This window comes from Monodelphis domestica, chromosome 6 (genome assembly GCF_027887165.1).
Source record: "Monodelphis domestica isolate mMonDom1 chromosome 6, mMonDom1.pri, whole genome shotgun sequence".
Taxonomy (NCBI): Eukaryota; Metazoa; Chordata; class Mammalia; order Didelphimorphia; family Didelphidae; genus Monodelphis; species Monodelphis domestica.
The window spans coordinates 143,396,038-143,414,433 of record NC_077232.1 but is presented as its reverse complement, the minus strand read 5'-3'; the positions used below and the strand labels follow the sequence as shown (position 1 = coordinate 143,414,433).

At 39.4% G+C, this 18,396-nt stretch overlaps 1 protein-coding gene across 2 annotated transcripts in view; it reads left to right on the top strand.

Annotated features, from left to right (window-relative positions):
* The first annotated feature begins 2,964 nt into the window (after window positions 1-2,964).
* Window positions 2,965-18,396, top strand: part of HOPX (HOP homeobox) — a 47,615-nt gene continuing 32,183 nt past the window's right edge. Inside the window, exon 1 of one of the 2 annotated variants that reach the window (XM_007496405.3) lies at window positions 2,965-3,318. The gene's annotated coding sequence lies outside the window, so the exon portion shown is untranslated. Of the gene's footprint in view, window positions 3,319-8,537; window positions 8,884-18,396 lie in introns of those variants that run through there. The other variant, XM_007496406.2, reaches the window with a different exon arrangement.

Sequence of the window (18,396 nt, the reverse complement as noted above, 5' to 3'; positions counted from 1 at the left end):
GGATGTATTATATGATAGCATAATATAGTATTATGTATTATATACAGTATATCTCTATTATATGATATTAATATAATGACAATATATCATTAATATAATAATTATACTCTCTGTGATTCCATTTACTCATCAATAAAATGAAGGGGGAGGGATTGGATGACATTTAAAGTCCCTTCCAACTCTCGGTCTATGATTCTATAGCTATAAGTGCAGAGAAATTAATGGAAGATTCCTAGAAACTTACAGTCAATTGTGAAAAAAAGTTTAGGCTCCATACATGTTTCTAAGACCACTAACTCTTTTTTGGAGGCAGGATGAAACAGAGGATAATTCTAGATTTGGAGACAGAGGGCCTGGATTCAAATGCCAACTCTTTGCTACTTTCTCCCTCTATGATCTATGGTTCTCATTTTCTCGTTGTAAAATGAAGAGAGATTGAACTAGGTTGTCTCTAAAATTAGTTAAAGCTCTAAATCTATGCTCCTGTGTGGGTCATTTAAACTGGTTCTATTTTTCTGGGAGCTAAGGCAAACCTTTCTCTTTGGTGAAGGCAGGTAAAGAAACAAAGAAGAGAGACATGAAACCAGTAGGCAGACTCACAATGACCTCACTTGGGGCCTGAGGGCATCAAAGATGACCAAGCACCATGCAGTCTGTAAAGTCTCACTGGAGTAGGGAGAAAATAGCTTGAAGCCAACACAGGTGAACAGAAGGAACTGCCTGTTTCAAAATGGCACCCTGCTGAAGCTCTAAGTTTAGCTGTTGGGTTTTACTAGCCCTAACCAAGCAAAGGAATAATAGATCTAGAGTTAAAGGGAACTCAAGATCATCTAATATAATTCCTTTGTGTATTTGCTTGTTTCATCTTATTTTTCTTTCGCCACAAAGAACCACAGGTCCAAAGAATGCATGAGATTTGCTCTAAATTGCCCAGGTGGTCAGGTGGTAGGGAAAGGGTTGGTAATCACATGGTTCAAACAGAAATTCTCTAATGCCAAATCCATCACTGTCCACTCATTATACATTGATGTATAGTGGGGTAGTTGGATCTGGTCTCTCTTTCCCTAGTACCACATTCATCTCTTCAATCCTTCCTTCCCAGTAGGGCAGCTAATTTCAAAAGGGTATCCCTCACAGATACTACTCTGATTTAGATTTGGGTTGGGTTTAACACCTAGCTCCATGGGGGGGGAAGTACACCCCCCATTTTTTTAAACTTTAAATCCTATTTTCATTTTAGAATCAGTATCAGTATTAGTTCTTCTCTTGCCTAGGGTCACACAGCTAGGAAGTGTCTGAAGCCAGATTTGAACCTAGGACCTCCCATCTCTAGTCCTACCTTTCTATCTACTGAGCCACCCAGCTGCCCCTACATATGACCCATTTTTAAGTCCAATCTGCATTATTCACATTGTCTCCATTACTTTCTGAAGTTGAGATAACTAACAAAATAATAAATCAAGTCCTGATTTGTTGCATTTAAAGATTTATGAGACACCAAATGCTCACACTAAAAATTTAACAATTATCTTGTAAGCCTTCCAAACACACCCCTGGCTTTGACACCAGTTTGGGTTGACCTGGGCTTATTTAGCTTCCTGGGTCTCAAGTTTCTCATCTGCAGTGAGAAAATGTAGGACTGTTGTGGGTTGAGCAGTGGTAGAAGGAAAAGGAAGAGGTCTGCAGATTTTAAGGCAAATATGATATATTTCATGAGCACAAACACAAAACCAACTGGACTTAGAATTTTTTAAAGCTTAAATTCAAATCCTAATGATCCAGCTACTAATTGTGTGACTTTGGGAGATCATTTCCCTTCTCTAGGTCTCAGTTTCCTCATCTGAAAAATGAGGAGATTGTATTCGATATTCTCTAAATTCCTATCCAGCTCTAATGTTTAAGACACAGGCTTTGTAGCGAAGGAATTAGAGAGACAAGAATAAGTAGATTTCTATCACATCAGAACCAAGAGATTGAATCAGAAAACAAAACAATTTCCCTATTAACTAAGGTACTCTTTGCCCAGGTACCAAGTACTCTCTCTGTTCCGCCTCTTTCACCACAAATATGCAAAAATGCTTGTCTTTTTTTTTTGTCACCAATTTTGTCACCAACAAGAAGAAATCCATCATGTCATTCCCCCCTTTCTTTCACATATGGTTACCGTTTCCAAGAGAATCATCTAGACCTTTATTTGTCTGAAGACATTTTTTAATGCAGGAATGGGAAAGCAAAATAGGCACACACTTGCCTTGCCATGGTATGTGCTGAAATAAATCCACACAGACTTTCCCATGCCCAGGTTCATGCCAAGGCTAATGTCTCTCTTCCCTCATTCATCCAAATAATCTCACCCCATAGATTTAGCGTGCTGTAAACAATCATTGACTGTTTTATACAGCTAACAATTTTAAAAAAGGTAATAAACCAACCCCTCAACACTGGCACAATATACCTCGGCCATCCTCAGGAACATTTCCACCAGTGGTGATAGATGCTTATACACACAGATCCAAGTTTCCTTCTCACAGGTACACACACACACACACACACACACACACACACACACACACACACACACACAGAGTCTTTTGATTTAACTCCCCTGAGTAGCCTTTCAACTCCTGTGTTTGGAATTGTCTTAAAAGGGAGCCGAAATCAGGAAAGGAACACCAATGGGAATTGACGAGATCAGATTAAAACAGTTTTTGATGTTGAACAAAAAATAGTATCATCCCAGCCTGGCTCTCCACTTTAGCTTCTGGATTCTGTACATTCAGTTCCAGTGGAAAGCAACTTCTTGTTAATTAGGCAACAGTGGGCTGGCACTCAGCTTGGCAAATCGCCAATGGAACTCATGAAATCAACCTCACAAGGCGGATGTTTTGAAGTGATGCAATGACTAACTGAAAAAAGTTCCATTGAAAGCAAGAAACTTAGAAGGGTCCCAGAGTTCCGTTTCCCACACAGTGTGGCCCTGAGCTACTCCTTCCAACCTTGAAGGGACAGGTCTATCCTCCAGGGGTGGAGAAAGAAGAGACCAGAAAAGTGAGAAGACTTCATGGTCATCTCAGATGCTGTTGCCTGAATGGACTTCATAGAAAACCTGAATAACCAGGACAGATTTAGAACCCACATACTTTCTGTCATTTTCATCTAGCCCACGCTGCAGGTTTTTCAAGTACCTGCATGAGCGTGCACACACACACACGCATAAAGAAACGTGCTATCCAAGGAGTGAATAAGCACAACTATTTAAACAGCCCTTCCTCCAAGAACAGAGCTTCTTCAGATTGAGTGTGCCGCCAGTACTGCCATGTAAGTACCTCTCACACAGTCTGACTTTACTGTGCAGAAATGGATTGACTTAGAAACTCAGATAAAATTCTGTGGTTACACAATTGGGATCCTCTGATAAAAAAAAAGAAAAGAAAGAAAAGAAAAAAGGATAAAAGGCAAAGGAAGATTAGAACTTGGTGCAGTATATTCATGCAGGGAGAGAGGAAAGAGGCTGCTGGAGGAGAAGACTGTCAGAGATTAGGGAATTTTAACATGACTGAGTCAGAACTTTGGACAAGGGAAATTTTATTTAGTTTCGTAGGTGGCTGTTGAACTCACCTCAGCATCTGTCCTATTTCTGCAAAATGTCTTAGAATGAGTACTTGAGTCATTATGCCAGATGCATATGCTTTTTTAGTTGTTTAATATTCTTATTCTGCATTCAGGGGGTTTTAATTATGATCTATCTGTGGAAGAATGAATAAAAGTCCTGTAAAGACCTAATTTCAAATTCCATCTCAGTCATTTAATGGCTGTGTGACCATGGACAAGTTATTTAAACTTTCTGAGCCTCATTTTCCCCATCTGTGAGTTGGTGATCATATCTATAGCACCTACCTCACAGATCATCATAAATCTCTAGAGTTTAAAGTATAAATTTTTTTAAATTTGGATTAAGATTATATGATCCAGGGACAGGTAGGTGTCTCAATGGACAGAGAGCTAGGCTGGAGATGGGAAGTCCTGGGTTCAAATTTAGCTCAGACACTTCTTAGTTGTGTGATTCTGCCTAAGTCCCTTTATCCTAATTGCCTAGTCCTTACTGCTCTACTGCCTTGGGATGATTCTAAAACAGATGGTAAGAGTTTTATAAAAGGACTATCTGATCTAACAGAATATAATTTTAATACATTCTATCTATTTTCAATGGGCTGATGTTGAGTGGAGATGATCTGTGTGTGGGTTAAGTATGGTGGAGGCTTCATGACAGGTGATTAAATTTTCCCTGCTATTTGCTATCTCTCAGAGAAATTTATTTCATTGCTACGGGTAGTTATTTGTTTTAGACTAAAGGGAATCCCTGCATTCTGGTGCCTGGAGGAAATGTATGTCCTTCGCATTGCAACACAATGCCAGCCAGGTTAGCTATGCAAGCTCCTGAGAAGAAGGAAATGGCAATGGCACAGGCAGCCAGACCGTATGTAACACTCAGGTCTAAATGAAAGTGTCTTATCAGGAGGGCTATAAAAAGAAGTGACACAGCGAGGCAGGCAGAGCCCTGCAGTTTGTTCATTTGTTTAGGGTTAAGACTGACCTTTTTGGAGGCAGGCAGAGACGACTCAAAAGGGAGACTGTTTTTATAGTGAGACATCATGTTCAGCAAATATGTTAAAAAAATTAAAGAGCAATAAAACATTTCTCCTAGCATTTTAAATATATGCCTTTTGGTTTTTTACATCACATTAATTTTCAAACATAGCCCTTCCTCTGACCTTATTCAAAAGGCCTCCCTTTATCACAGACTAAAAAAGAAGAAAAATAATAGTAGCTAGCATTTTATGGCATTTCATGGGCAGCTGGGGGGAAGGAGCATTGGATAGAACACTGGACATGCAGTCAGGAAGACTCATTTTTCTGATTTCAAATCCTGGCTCAGACACTTAGTAATTATGTGACCCTGGACAAGTCACTTCACCCTATTTGCCTCAGTTTCCACATCTGTAAAATGAGTTGGAGAAGGAAATGACAAGTCACTCTGGTATCTTTACCAAGAAAAATCCAAATAGGGTCTTGGAGAGTTGATACAACAACAAAAAATTGACTAAACAATACTAATTTATGGCATTTTAAGATTTGCAAAGTGCTTTACAAATACCACCCTATTTTATCCTCACAACCCTGGTTCTATTATTACAACCTATTTTAGAGATGAGGAAATTGAGCCAAGCTGTGGTTAAGTGACTTGCTTAGGGACACAAGGCTAGCTAAGATCTAGGGAAGGATTTGAACTCGGGTTTTCGTCTTATTTCATGGTCAGCATTCTATTTGCCATCATCAAGTTACTGAGGTACAAAAAAATCAACTCACCTAGCATTTATATATATATAGTGTATGTGTATCTATCTATCTATCTATCTATCTATCTATCTATCTATCTATCTATCTATCTATCTGTCTGTCTGTTTGTCTATCTATTTTCCCCTCCCTCCTTTAAGAGGGTACAACACAACTAATGACTGAGAAACCAATGCAGCTATTTCATTGTTCCATTGTTTCAGTTGACCCCATCTGAGGTTTTCTTGACAATGATACTATAATGGTTTGACAGTTTCTTCTCTAGCTCATTTTACAGATGAGGAAATTGAGGCAAGTGGGTTTAAGTGATTTGTCCAGGGTCACACAGCTACTAAGTGTCTGAGGCAGGATTTGAAATCAGGAAGATGAGAATTCCTGAATCTGGTCCAAGTACTCTACTGTGCCACCTAGCTGCAGCTAAGAGGAGAATTAAATACTTCACACAGGGGCATCTGGGCCATTTTGAAAGCCCTTTTGAGATAAGGATTGTCCATTAAAAAAAATCAGTCAAAGTATTTATTATGTATCTGCTATCTGCAAAGCATTCTAAGAGAGAGAAAAGTAGTGTGATATAGCGGTGAGGGAGCTACCATTCTAACTGAAGAGCCAAGAGCTACCTGGAGAATCACTGATGATGTCTTTAGAACTGAAAGGTCTGTAGATAGCCTTGGGCCCAGGAATTCTTGTTCTGTGGACAATTCCGATTTTTTGTTTCATGGACTTCTTTGGTAGTTTGGTGAAACCAATTGACCCTACTCAGAGTAGTGCTTTTAAAGTCACAAAAAACAACATAAGGAGCAGCTCAGTGGTTCAGGGGATAGAGAGTAAGGTCTGGAGAGAGGAGGTCCTGGGTTCAAAACTGACCTCAGAGACTTCCTATCTGACCCTGGGAAAATCACTTCAGCCCCGTTGCCTAACCCTTACTGATCTTTGGTCTTAAAACTGCTCCTTAGTATCAATTCTCAGACAGAAGGTAAGGGTTTAAAAAAAGAAAGAAAGAAAACAAGGCAGTACATGATTAACGATAGGAATGAAGAGTTCAAACAAGAGATGCCTAGTCATTTAGAGGAGAGAGGGAAAGTGCATTGGAGACCCTCATGGTCCTCTTGACTTGTCAGAATCCTACTTTTCCACTTGTTAAAGTTTCAGGGCTGTTTCTCAAGTGCATTCTTTGGGCAAGTTTGGCTCCACAGGTTCTATGCCAAGGGAATTGCTCAGAGTGCTCAAAGGTGTGTTATTTAAGGATTGTGTTAATGCTTCAGTAGGAATGTTTCAAAACGAAAGCTTCCTTTTGTTTTTATTATAATAGCTGGGATAATAGGTGGATTATGATTCTTGAATAGAATAAATGATCGCCATAGATGCTATGTGCCAGCAGATGCTCCCTTGGGAAATAAACTACAAGGACCCAAAACATGTTGTGTTTTGTTTTTATTTTTTTCCAAAACAGGGTCTTTTAATTATGCACAAAGGGCTTTAAAAGAATACATGTCCTTTGATCTAGCCATACCACTACTAGGTTTGTATCCCCTCCCCTCCCCCAAATGGAAAAAAGTTCTGTCTGTGCAAAAATATTTATAGCTGTGCTTTTTGTGGTGGCAGAAAAAATGGAAAAATGAGGGAATGGCTGAATAAACTGTGGTATATGATGGTGATGAATAATATTGTGCTATAAGGAATGGTAAACTGCTTGACTTCCATAAGAACTGGAAAGACCTCCATGAACTGATGTGGAGTGAAATAAGCACAACAAGGAGAACATTGTACACTGTAACAGAAACATTGTGGGACAATCAAATGTAATAGACTTTGCTACTAAAAGCAATGTAATGATCTAGGACAACTCTGAGAGACTTATGAAAAAAGAATACTATCCACATCTAGAGAAAGAACTTTTGGGAGTAGAAATCCAGAAGAAAACATATGATTTATCACTTGTTTATATGGGTATATGATTTGAGGTTTTGGTTTTAAAAGATTACTCTATTACAAAGATGAATAATATGGAAATAGGATTTGAGTGATAATATATGTATAACCCAGTGAAATTGCTTGTCAACTCTGGGAAGAGGGGAGGAAAGAGGAGAGGGAATCATTAAACCATGGAAAAATAAAAAATCAAATTTTAAAAATAGATAATAAATAAAATTAAAAGGAGTTCTGACATGAAAAAAATTACTATGACCAGGGCCAGTCTTGGACCAAATTGCACTCTAAGTAAAGTCTGTCTTCATGCCCTTCCTTTCTACCTTTTCTAGGCTCTTTTCTCCTTATCAGCTGTCAGCACACTCTGGTCTTTCAGTTTACGGTGCCCAGGGTGGGGTACTTGAGTGACCTACCCAGGCCCTTTCTCTTGGGCAGTCCAAGCCCTACACCTTGTCTTGAACTCTTCCTATTGACCCTGTGGTTTATTGGCTCAAAAACTTATCAAAGGGCTCTTTTAAAAAAATCTGATAAATGAATTAAAATTTAAAGTATTTCTAACTAAAATAATTTCATCTTAATTCACATCTTAAAAGCTGGTGTGTGTTGAGGATGGGGCGAGCTGGAAGACTCAATTTCATATCCAAAAATTTTTATTTCTAATGGTCAGGATTTCAGACCCCAAATGGCAAGTTAGATGAAGAGGTGAGGTCTAGGGGCAAATTCATTATCGCTTGGTTTCCATCATTCTACAGCAGACGACCGACCAATAGGGAAGGCTAGCCCTGCTTCCCTCCTCTTTGTTATGACTGTTCTTGTGGCGGGCTATTGTTCTTTAGAGGTGGCCACCGTTCTGAGAGGAAGGAGGAGCACTAATTGAAAATTGTTTTGAAATTGTTGGGGAGCAGAGGGGCCATACAAATCCAGATTGCAATGACAAACTCTTCTCTGTAATACCGCCAAGAGCAGGAAGAGTTCAGAGTCCTCTGGACCATAGAAGGCATATACAGTCAAGTTGTTTCCCTGAAGAGGAGAAGCTGCTATAATTCTCCCCGTTTTTCAGTGGTGCCAGTGGAGACCCCGAAAGACAAAGTGGTTAGGGTCAGTCTTCGGACCATACCGGGAATCCCTGGACTCTCTGCCTTTCTTTCTTCAGTCTCGAAGGATATTCTGAAATCACGGGAAGAGGAGGACTCCTTCCCCAATACGCCACACCTGGAGCAAAACCGGACTTTTTAGTCCCTTTTCGCCCTTTGAAAAATCTCGAACGCTCTGAATTCCCAGCCTGGCAGCTGCCAATGGCGTCAGTGGCGTCTGGTGCTTTCCAGTCCTGAAAAGGGGCACTTCGTCAGGGTATTTTAATTAAGCTCTCCAGCCCGAGAGCGAGGTCATGCTGCTGCCAGTCCGCCCCTATCAGCCATTGGGCTGAGTTGCAAGCCCCTGCCAGAGTCAAGGACAGCCAAGGCAGCGCAGGGAGCCCTAAGCACAGCGAGCTGGCACTAGGGCTGTGCACACCCACGAGGTGGGGGCTGGACCAGCGGGCGCGCTTCTCGCCGCCGTTCCTCAGCTGCTGCAGCAAGGCAAGGGGCGTCCTTCGGGGGCAAGGTGAGTCACTGCTGCGCGGCTGGGGAGCCGGGAGAATTTCAGCACTGAGTAGAGATACACCCTTGGTTCTCTGGGAGGTCAGAGTCACGTATTCCTACCGAGCAGCAAAATGGTCTGGTTTCTGTTGTGGCCAAAGCTCCTACCTGAAGGATTGCTCAACGGGGTGTCATGCTGCCAGAGAAAAGGTGGCTATGAAAAACGGACTTAATTTTTTTCCTTATCTCCTTAAAATGCTTTCCTTGAAAAATGCTGCCTTTAAATGCTGCTTAAGGGACAGCTTAACTGAAGGGATCATTAGATATGTTCTCTTTATTATTATTATTAGCTTGAAGTGGATTGTGTCTGTCTGTCTGTCTGTCTGTCTCCCCTAGTGATTAGAAGGGGGGATTCTTCTGACAAATGAGACAATTCTTTTAAAAAAGGCATAAGACATCGCTATTTCTCTGTCTCTACTTCTGTCTCTCTTTTCTCTAGTGATTAGAGAGGATAATTTGTTCTGTCCAATGAGACAATTCTTTTAAAAAAGATATAAGGCATCTCTATTTCTTTGTCTCTACTTCTGTCTCTCTTTTCTCTAGTGATTAGAGAGGATAATTTGTTCTGTCCAATGAGACAATTCTTTCTAAAAAGGTATAAGGCATCTCTATTTCTCTGTCTCTACTTCTGTCTCTCTTTTCTCTAGTGATTAGAGAAGATAATTTGTTCTGTCCAATGAGACAATTCTTTTAAAAAAGGCATAAGGCATCTCTATTTCTCTGACTCTACTTCTATCTCTCTTTTCCCTTGTGATTAGAGAGGATAATTTGTTCTATCCAATGAGACAATTCTTTTAAAAAGGCATCAGGAATCTCTCTGTCTCTGTTTCTGTCTCTCTGTCTCTTTCTCTGATTCCCTCCCCTCCACCCAGTGATTAGAGGGGGTAAATTGTTCTGTCAAATGAGATAATTGTTTTTAGAAAGGCATCAGGCACCTCTGTCTCTATCTCTATTTTCCTCTGCTTCTATCTATTTCTCTCCCCCACTAGTGATTAGGAGTAAATTGTTCTCGTCAAATGAGATAGTTCTTTTAAAAGGGCATCATGTGTCTCTCTTCACTAGTGAATAGAAGGAGTAAACTATTCTTTCTTTATTTTAAATTTTATTTAGAATATTTTCCCATGGTTATATGATTCATGATCCCCTTCCTTTTTCTCCCCACCTCCAAAAGCCAACAAGCAGTTCCACTGGGTTATATATGTATCATTGTTCAAAACCTATTACCATGTTATTCATACTTGCAGTAAACTTTCAAAGGAGACAGTTCTTGTAAAAAGGCATCACAAAGACCTGAGCTTCACCATTCAAAACAACTGCTTGGGACTTCACTATCTGTCCTCTCTACTCTCAGTTTCTTCAGATATACAATGAGATGGTTGGCCTAGATGACCTCTCAGGTCAGAGTAGATCTGAAGTGAGAAGAGATCTCAGAGAGCATCTAGTCTGACCTCTCAATTTTAGAGATGAAGAAACTAAAGTTTAGTCAGTTGCTATACTCCCATGCATAGTACATATCCAAGGAGGAATTTGGACTCAAGTCCTCTGCCTCCTAAGACAATACTCTAGTCTTTCCATCATGCCACAGTGCCTTCCCAATGTTATTAAGACTTTAGAGATTCCTTGGAAAAAGCCTTCCTTTTAATGATAAGGGAGCAGGACAAGAATTGAGCAGAGATCACACTCAAGCTGCTCAGATTCTTACTTCACCTTCTCAGAAAATGATCCCTTTCCTTATTAACAAATAGTCATGGCAGCCAGAGGTCTTATTTCTTTTACAAGAAGAGATGAATTCTTTCCCACACCCATATAATTATTCATAATTGGTTTCTGATAGTTCAGAAAGAGTAGCTTATAAAATGAAAACTTCAAAGTCCCTCTAGATCTTAAGTAACCAAGGTCTGCACTTATCTATATGAATGTCCCGTAAATAAAGGATTCACATTTGGCCTGATAGTAGGGTGAAGGCTTGGAAGAAAGAAGTTCAAAGAGGCAGAGGATTGGCAGGGGTACCTCAGAACTGTATTTCATGAACATTCTAGTCCACTGGGCCAAAGGTCTCCTCTCAGGTATGACAAACTCTCTGACCTGGGATTCCAGGGTCAGCAGACACTTAAGAAAACATTCTAGAGCAGTGGGAGATGGGAGTGAGCCTTATTTGAGTTGAGGTCTAGGCTGAGCGAAGTAGACCCTATCATGATGCCATTTTCCAGAAGTAGGGCCAAATTCTGCTTTTTTGCTTTACAAAAATTCTCTTCTCTAGCACAATGAGATGTGACTCACATACCATCTACTAGTAAGACAGCACAGTCTAGTAGTTGGATCCTTAGATTGGATGTCAAGTGAACCAGAACCTATTTTTAGCTGTGCCTCAGACGAACAAATTTTTTAAAATCCAGATTTGAGATTTCATCTGTGGATTCTTGGGTGTGGATATTCTTTCCACCAAAGCGGGTTCAGCAATTTGCTGAGTTGTCTGGGCCACTGAGAGGTGGAATGATTTGGTCATGGTCACACTGTTAATTGGTTTCAGAGTCAACACTACCAAAAGACAAGACTTGAGTCTGCTTAACTCCAAACAAGGTCTAGAGTTAGGAAAACTGAAGTTCAAATCCAATCTCAGACATCTACTTTACTTATGTGACCTGTATCAAGTTGCTTACCTGCTGTGTGCCTCAGTTTCCTCAAATGCAAAATGGAGATCATAATAGCATCCAAATGAAGGGTTGCTCTGAGGATCAAATGAGATCATATTTGTAAGGGGGGGAAAGTGCATAACAGTGCTTGACACATATTGGATGGTTAAAAAAAAAAACCTTACCTTCTGCCTTAATATTAATTCTAAGACAGAAGAGCAGCAAGAGCCAGGCAGTTGGTATTAACTGCCCAAGGTCACACAGGTACGAAGGGTCTGAGGCTGGATTTGAATCCAGGACCTCTCAATTCCAGGACTCATGTGCTACCTAGCTGCCCTGTAGGTGCTAACAATCCACTAACCACTATAACTATCTCTATTGTCATAGACAATATGTCATAAGACAAATTATAAAGCTGATCCAATTTATTCATTAGATGGTTTTGGAAACTAGGAGGAGTAGCTGAGCTGGAATTAATACGTAGGACTCCTAGCTTGAAATTCTACAGTGTTTTTCTACTACACTACACTTTTTCAGACCATTCTTCACATCCATCTTTTGCTACTTATTTGTTATTTGGATATTGTTTTAACTGTGTTGTTTGGAAAATTAGTATAGGATTATAAAGAGCTGAACGGTTCAGTGGGAAAAACCACTTACTCTGTAGGTGGGAGGACTTAGATTCAAATATTGCTTCTGACAGTTGTTATCTGTATGGTCTTGTGCAAATCATTAACTCTATTTAGGTCTCAATTTCTTCATTTCTAAAATGGGAGAGTTGGCTTAGATCACGACTTGGGTCACAATATCACAGATTTAGAGTTAGAAAAGACCTCAAATGTCATCTAGTCCAACATCTCTACTTTGGAGATAAAGAAACTGATATTTAGTGACTGGCTCAACTCACATAGATAGTAAACATCCAAGGTAGAATTTGAACCCAAGTCCTCTGGCTCTAAGGGCAACTAGATGGCTCAGTGGATAAAGTGCCAATCCTGGAATTAGGAAGAGTCATTTTGGATTCAAATTTGGCCTCAGACATTTACTCGTTCTGTGACCCTGGGCTTACTTAATCCTTAATCCTGTTTGCCTCAGTTTCCTCCTCTGTAAAGTGAGCTGGAGAAGGAAACAGCAAAACACTCTAGTAGCTTTGCCAAGAAAACCCCAAAATGGGGTCTCAGAATGTGGGACAAGATTGAACCAACCAAACAACAATAGCCTCTAACTCTAAAGCCAATACTTTACTCTTTCCATTGAACCATGGTGCCTTCCCAGTGTTAAGACTTTAGAGATTCCTTGAAAAAAAGGCACAGTGTAAATGATAAAGAAGCAGGATGGGAATTGAGCAGAGATCGCACCCTGAAGCTGCTCAGATTCTTACTTCAACTACTTAGAAAATGATTCCTTTCCTTGTTAACAAATGGCCATGGCAGCCAGAGGTCTTATTTCTTTTACAAGAAGAGATGAATACCTGCCCATTCCCATATAATTTCTTGTAATTGTTGCTAATAGTTTAGAAAGAGTAGCTCACAAAATGGAAACTTCAAAGTCCCTCCAGATCTTATGTGTAACTAAAGGTCTGTGTTTATCTCCTTGAATGGCCTCTGGATGAACTTATCAGTTCTTAACTTTCTGTCCATTATTCAATAAAAGCATAATGAATGATGTTCTCATTTCAAAAATGAAGCTTTCTGGAGCTCGGGACACTATTTTACTCAGTGAGATTAATTCAGCTCATTACCGATGTTTTTTCATTTCCTTCTTGTACAATTTAATCACCGTTTACATGTATTTTTATTTTATTTTTACTTTTTTCAGTATTATTTAACACAACTCACATTTCTATTGTATTTGACTTGCTTTTATGATTGATATTAAATTTAGCTGAGGGACAGCTAGGTGGTTTAGTGGATTGAAAGCCAGGCACAGAGATGGGAGAAACTAGGTTCAAATCTGGCCTCAGACACTTCCTATATGACACTGGGCAAGCTACTTAACCCTAATTGCCTAGCTCTTATTGTTCTTCTGCCTTGGAATCAATATTTAATATTGATTCTAAAACAGAAGGTAAGGATCCCCCCCCCCCAAATGTAGCTTAGCAAATACGCAGGGTAAAACAGACACTGTGTTCCTTTCTCAAATGAGATAATATTTATGAAGTGCTTTGCGCAGCACCTGGCACATAGCAGGCACTTAATAAAATGCTTGTTCTCTTTCTCCCCTCCTTTAGCTTCCTTCAACTCTCTCCTCTGTATTAGTTCTTTTAGCTAATATATCTAATGTAATAATGATATATAGTTAATTTATTATACATAATATATTCTGTGTACACATCAAATATTTAATGTCTACATCACTGCCACCACCATCCAACTTTTTCCATATTTCTTTCCTCTTCAGTGCTTATACTGTGCCCAGCAACACAATATCTCCCTTCTCTTACATTTATAATTCAGTACCTTAAGGCTGGAAAGTGCCCGTCATTGTATAAGTTATTTATTCCTCACAATTTCCATAGAATGTAGGGCAGCATTATTGGTAGGTGATGGATTCATAAAGTAAGAGTCGAATAGACAGTAATCATGAGGTAATGCTTTCATTATCCACAACACTGGTCAGGTTTTTATTAGAGGGGAGTGCCTGGTGGCCCCACAACTTAAAGGAAAAACTTGGAGAGGGTTCAGAGGAGAACCTCAAAGATACTTAAAGAGCAACAAAGTAAGATACATAAGGAGGTCAAAGGAACTGAGATGGTTTTGTTTGGAAAGGAGAGGGATGAAAATACATAATCAAAGAACTTCAAATGTACAAGGATTAATTCAAATAAATGATCAGCTGTTTTCCACCTCTCTTGAAGAAAAAAGGCGAAAATGGGTTTAAGTTGTAGTATTTGGGATTTGGGCTATTGTTGAAGAATCCCTTCATAGTGTGAAAGGTCGGAATGGGTGAGAGAGTTGAGTCAAGTCTACTAGAATATATTCAGTGCCTGTTATGTGCCTGCACTGTTCTAAGCCCTGGCAAGAGATGGAGCTCCTTTTTCTGGGGAGTTTAAAAAAAATAGGATAGCCCAGAACATTCTAAATGTGAAGAGGTTGAGATCATATGACTTTCTGAGATCCCTTCCCAAGCTTGGTATATTTCATGTAAAAGGGAGATGTATACAAGATGCTTGGTTCTGTAACAATTAAAATTGGTTTTGCCAATAGATGTAAGAGTAAAAATAAGTTTGGCAAATATGAGTTAAAAAATGAGATTGTGGTAATCGTTTATAAAATAATTAATCCTTAGGTCAAAATAGCTTTTAGAAGCTTTTAATAATTTAATATAATGTGAATATAGTAAAAGAAGAGAAATGTAGAAAAGAAGTAGAAAGTATTGGCTAGCTAGGTACCCTATAACTGCTGTCTGAGAAGTCCAGCTTGCCACCTGGCAAGGATTCCCTCAAGTCCTGATCTCCATGTGGAGTTGCAGTAGTCTCTTTAGCTAAGCACATTGACAAAAAGCCAATTAGGGGGCAATCCCCTTTGGCATAAGAGTTTACATTCAAAATAGATGTGTTCAACCTCCTTTGGTTCAATTAATCATATTCAAAGTTCATTCTGGATCTTCTGATACAGTGTATGATTTCCGCAGACTTTTTTATGGTGACTTCTTCAAACAGTTCACTTTCTTCATTTGGGGAGTTAGCAAACTTCTTTTCCTAAAATTTTCTTTAAAAAATTTTAGATCTTGGATTTTATGAAAATTATGCAGTTCCCAACTAGTATTCTAGCCATCAAATCCCTATAAGGTGGTATGACAACTCCTTCTGCCAAATCATATTTCCAAGGGAATTCATTTGCACTTGGGAAACCACCACACCATCACTTCTGGATGCCATTTTCTTAAACTCAAGTTACAAAGTGCTAGTACTTTCTACATCTGAGTCACTGATTCTTTGGGACAAAGTGCTTGGCACTTCTCCAAATGAGGTGTTCCAAGAAATCTGGAGTGGTAGATGTATTTATTGATTATTAGAAAGAATAACAAATGAGTAAAAAAAAGCATTTATTCAATGCTTACTATAGGCTAGGCACTATACTAAGGTTTGGGAATCCAAATTTAAGCAAGCAAGAAAGTCCCTGACCTTGAGGAATTTATATTCTTTTTAAAATTTTATTTTTAGGAGCTTATATTTTGATAATAATGTGCACCTAGAATTAGAATGAAGGGAATGGGAAATTAAAGAAAGCAAGGGGAACTGCTTTGCATTTTAAGATGATGTTGTTTACCTTCTTGTCTGCCTGTTTCATAATATTTAAAAACTAAGAAGTGAGAATAAAATAGGGTTAATTATATAAAATAAAATACAGTCAATATAATTGACTATTTTATTCACTCCCCATCCCTTAGCACAGAGCCTGGTCCACAGTAAGCACTTAATCAATGTTTTCTCATTGATTTGTTATTCCCTCTAGTAATCAATAAATACATTTACCACTCCAGGTTTCTTGGAATATCTCATTTGGCAGGTAGTATTTTATATCTCAGGGCAGTTAGGTGGCACAGTAGATAGAATGCTGAGAGCCTGGAGTCAGGAAGACTCCTCTTCCTGAATTCAAATTCAGCCACAAATATTTACTAGTTGTATGACCCTGAGCAAGTCACTTAAATTTGTTTGCCTCAGTTTCCTCATCTGGAAAATGCATTGGAGAAGGAAATATCAAGCAATTTCAGTATCTTTACCAAGAAAACCCCAAATAGGGTCATGAAGAGTCAAACATGACTGAACAACAACAGAATTTTACATCTACTCATTCACTTACATATCATTTAAATAGAATTTCCCCCAAAGGTCTCCAGGGTAGTAGATAGAACACTGGATCTGGATTCAGGAAAACCTGAGTCTGGGTTCAGACACTTATTAGCTATCTGATCCTGGACAAGTCACTCAATCAATTCTGAATAGCACCTATCTCCTAGGGTTATTGATCCAATAAGATAATATTTGTGAAGTACTTCACAAACATTAAAATACCATGTAAAAGCTAACTATTGCTATGGATAAGTGAATAAAGTGTCTACAGGGAAGTTAAAATCAGTGGAAAGAAAGGTACTTCCCTAGGCTTTCTTTGTTATTCTTTTTTGGAGTTTCATTAGGTGGCTCAGTGGATAGAGAGCCAGGTCAAGAGATGGAAGGTTCTAGGTTCATATTTGGTCCCTGTCACTTCCTAGCTGTGTGTTCCTGAGCAAGTCACTCAACCCCAATTGCCTAGCCCTTCACACGCTTCTGCCTTGGAACCAATCCTTAACATTGATTCCAAGATGGAAAGTGAGGGTTTAAAATAAAAGGAATCTTAAGATGAGCAACTACACTTGTTTAGTAACCACTGACATTTCAACCTTTTTGACTTGAATGCTTTTCCTGGAGTCTCTTCTGCTAACTTCATTTTGGGACTTGAGAGATGACGATCTCTTAATCACTGAGCATAAAGTAAATTGCCAGACATCACAGTGTGTCAGGGGAAGAGCTGGCATGGGAGCCCTGATCTACAGCTGCCAGTTTAATGGCCATTCACGAGATCATAGCCTGGCAATGAATTAGACTTTCCTCTGAATCCTGATGGTTTCCCCAAGAGCTTGCTTCATGATGGTGACAAATGATCAGAGGACGTATGTGCCTGGGTTTTACCGCTCAGTTTCCCCAGCAGCAGCAGCATCCCTGGGATGCTCTGAGACAGGAGGCAGGGAGTGAGTGTTCTGCCCTGCTTTGCAGATGGAAAAAAGCATAGCCAAAGCAAGAGGCAAAAACAAGTGTGGGGCAGACAGAGCCAAAGGGTGACCAGGGGACAAGGAGCACACGGTGTTGGACTTTGATGTGATGTTTGTGTCAGGGCACAGCAGGTGGATGGCAGTGAGTGCTGAAACACACCATTGTCTCAGGGTTATAAACCGGTTATCACAGATGGATATTTCATCTTCTGAAGATTGTTTATTGACACAAAAGGCACATGGTGGGTTGAGGAGGCTGGAATATATTCTAGATAAAGAACTGTACAGGAGAGGCAGAGAATCAGAAATGTATGACTTGGAGGGGGGAATGGAATCAATCATCTATGGATGGTTCATGTATTCCCTTGTCATCCTCTGAAGCCAAGATGACATCTAGAGCTATCACTTGGGGAATCTGAATTTAGCTTTTAAAAATACATGTTTTGATAATTATAGTTCAATTATAATTGATTTCCTTCATTATCCCATGGATTTTACTTTATGCCTTTAAAAAATTATTCTGAGAAAGGGACCATAGTCTTCACCAGATTGCCAAAGGGGTCCATGACACAAAAAAGGGTTAAGAACCTCTGCTGCAGAGGAAGCCCCAAGCACATTGGGTAGGCTGCCTGATGAAGAATTGATAGGAAGAATTACAATCATAGATTGGAGATAAACCTGATAAAAAGTCTTGAATGAGTGACAATCTTCATTAGTAGAAGGACTCCCTATCTCAATAAGGTCACAGATTTATTAAAATGTCAATGGTCTAGTATTGAACCCTGCATAGGTAAATTCCTGGTAATACCAGGAATTTTTTCTTAATTTTCCAAAAGATAAGCACAACCTGAAAGTTAGGCTTCTTTGTTTTATGCAAGGTTAAGAAGGAAATTCATAAGTATAGCAGACCTGAGGGAAGCTAGGTGGCCCAGTGGATAGAGTACCAGGCCTGAAATCAGGAGAATGTGGGTTCAAATCTGGCTTCAGATACTTCTGACCTGTGTGACCCTGGACAAGTCACTTAACCCTATTTGGCTAGCCCTTACTTTTCTGTCTTAGAGTTGTTACTAGGACAGAAAATAAAGGTTTAAAAA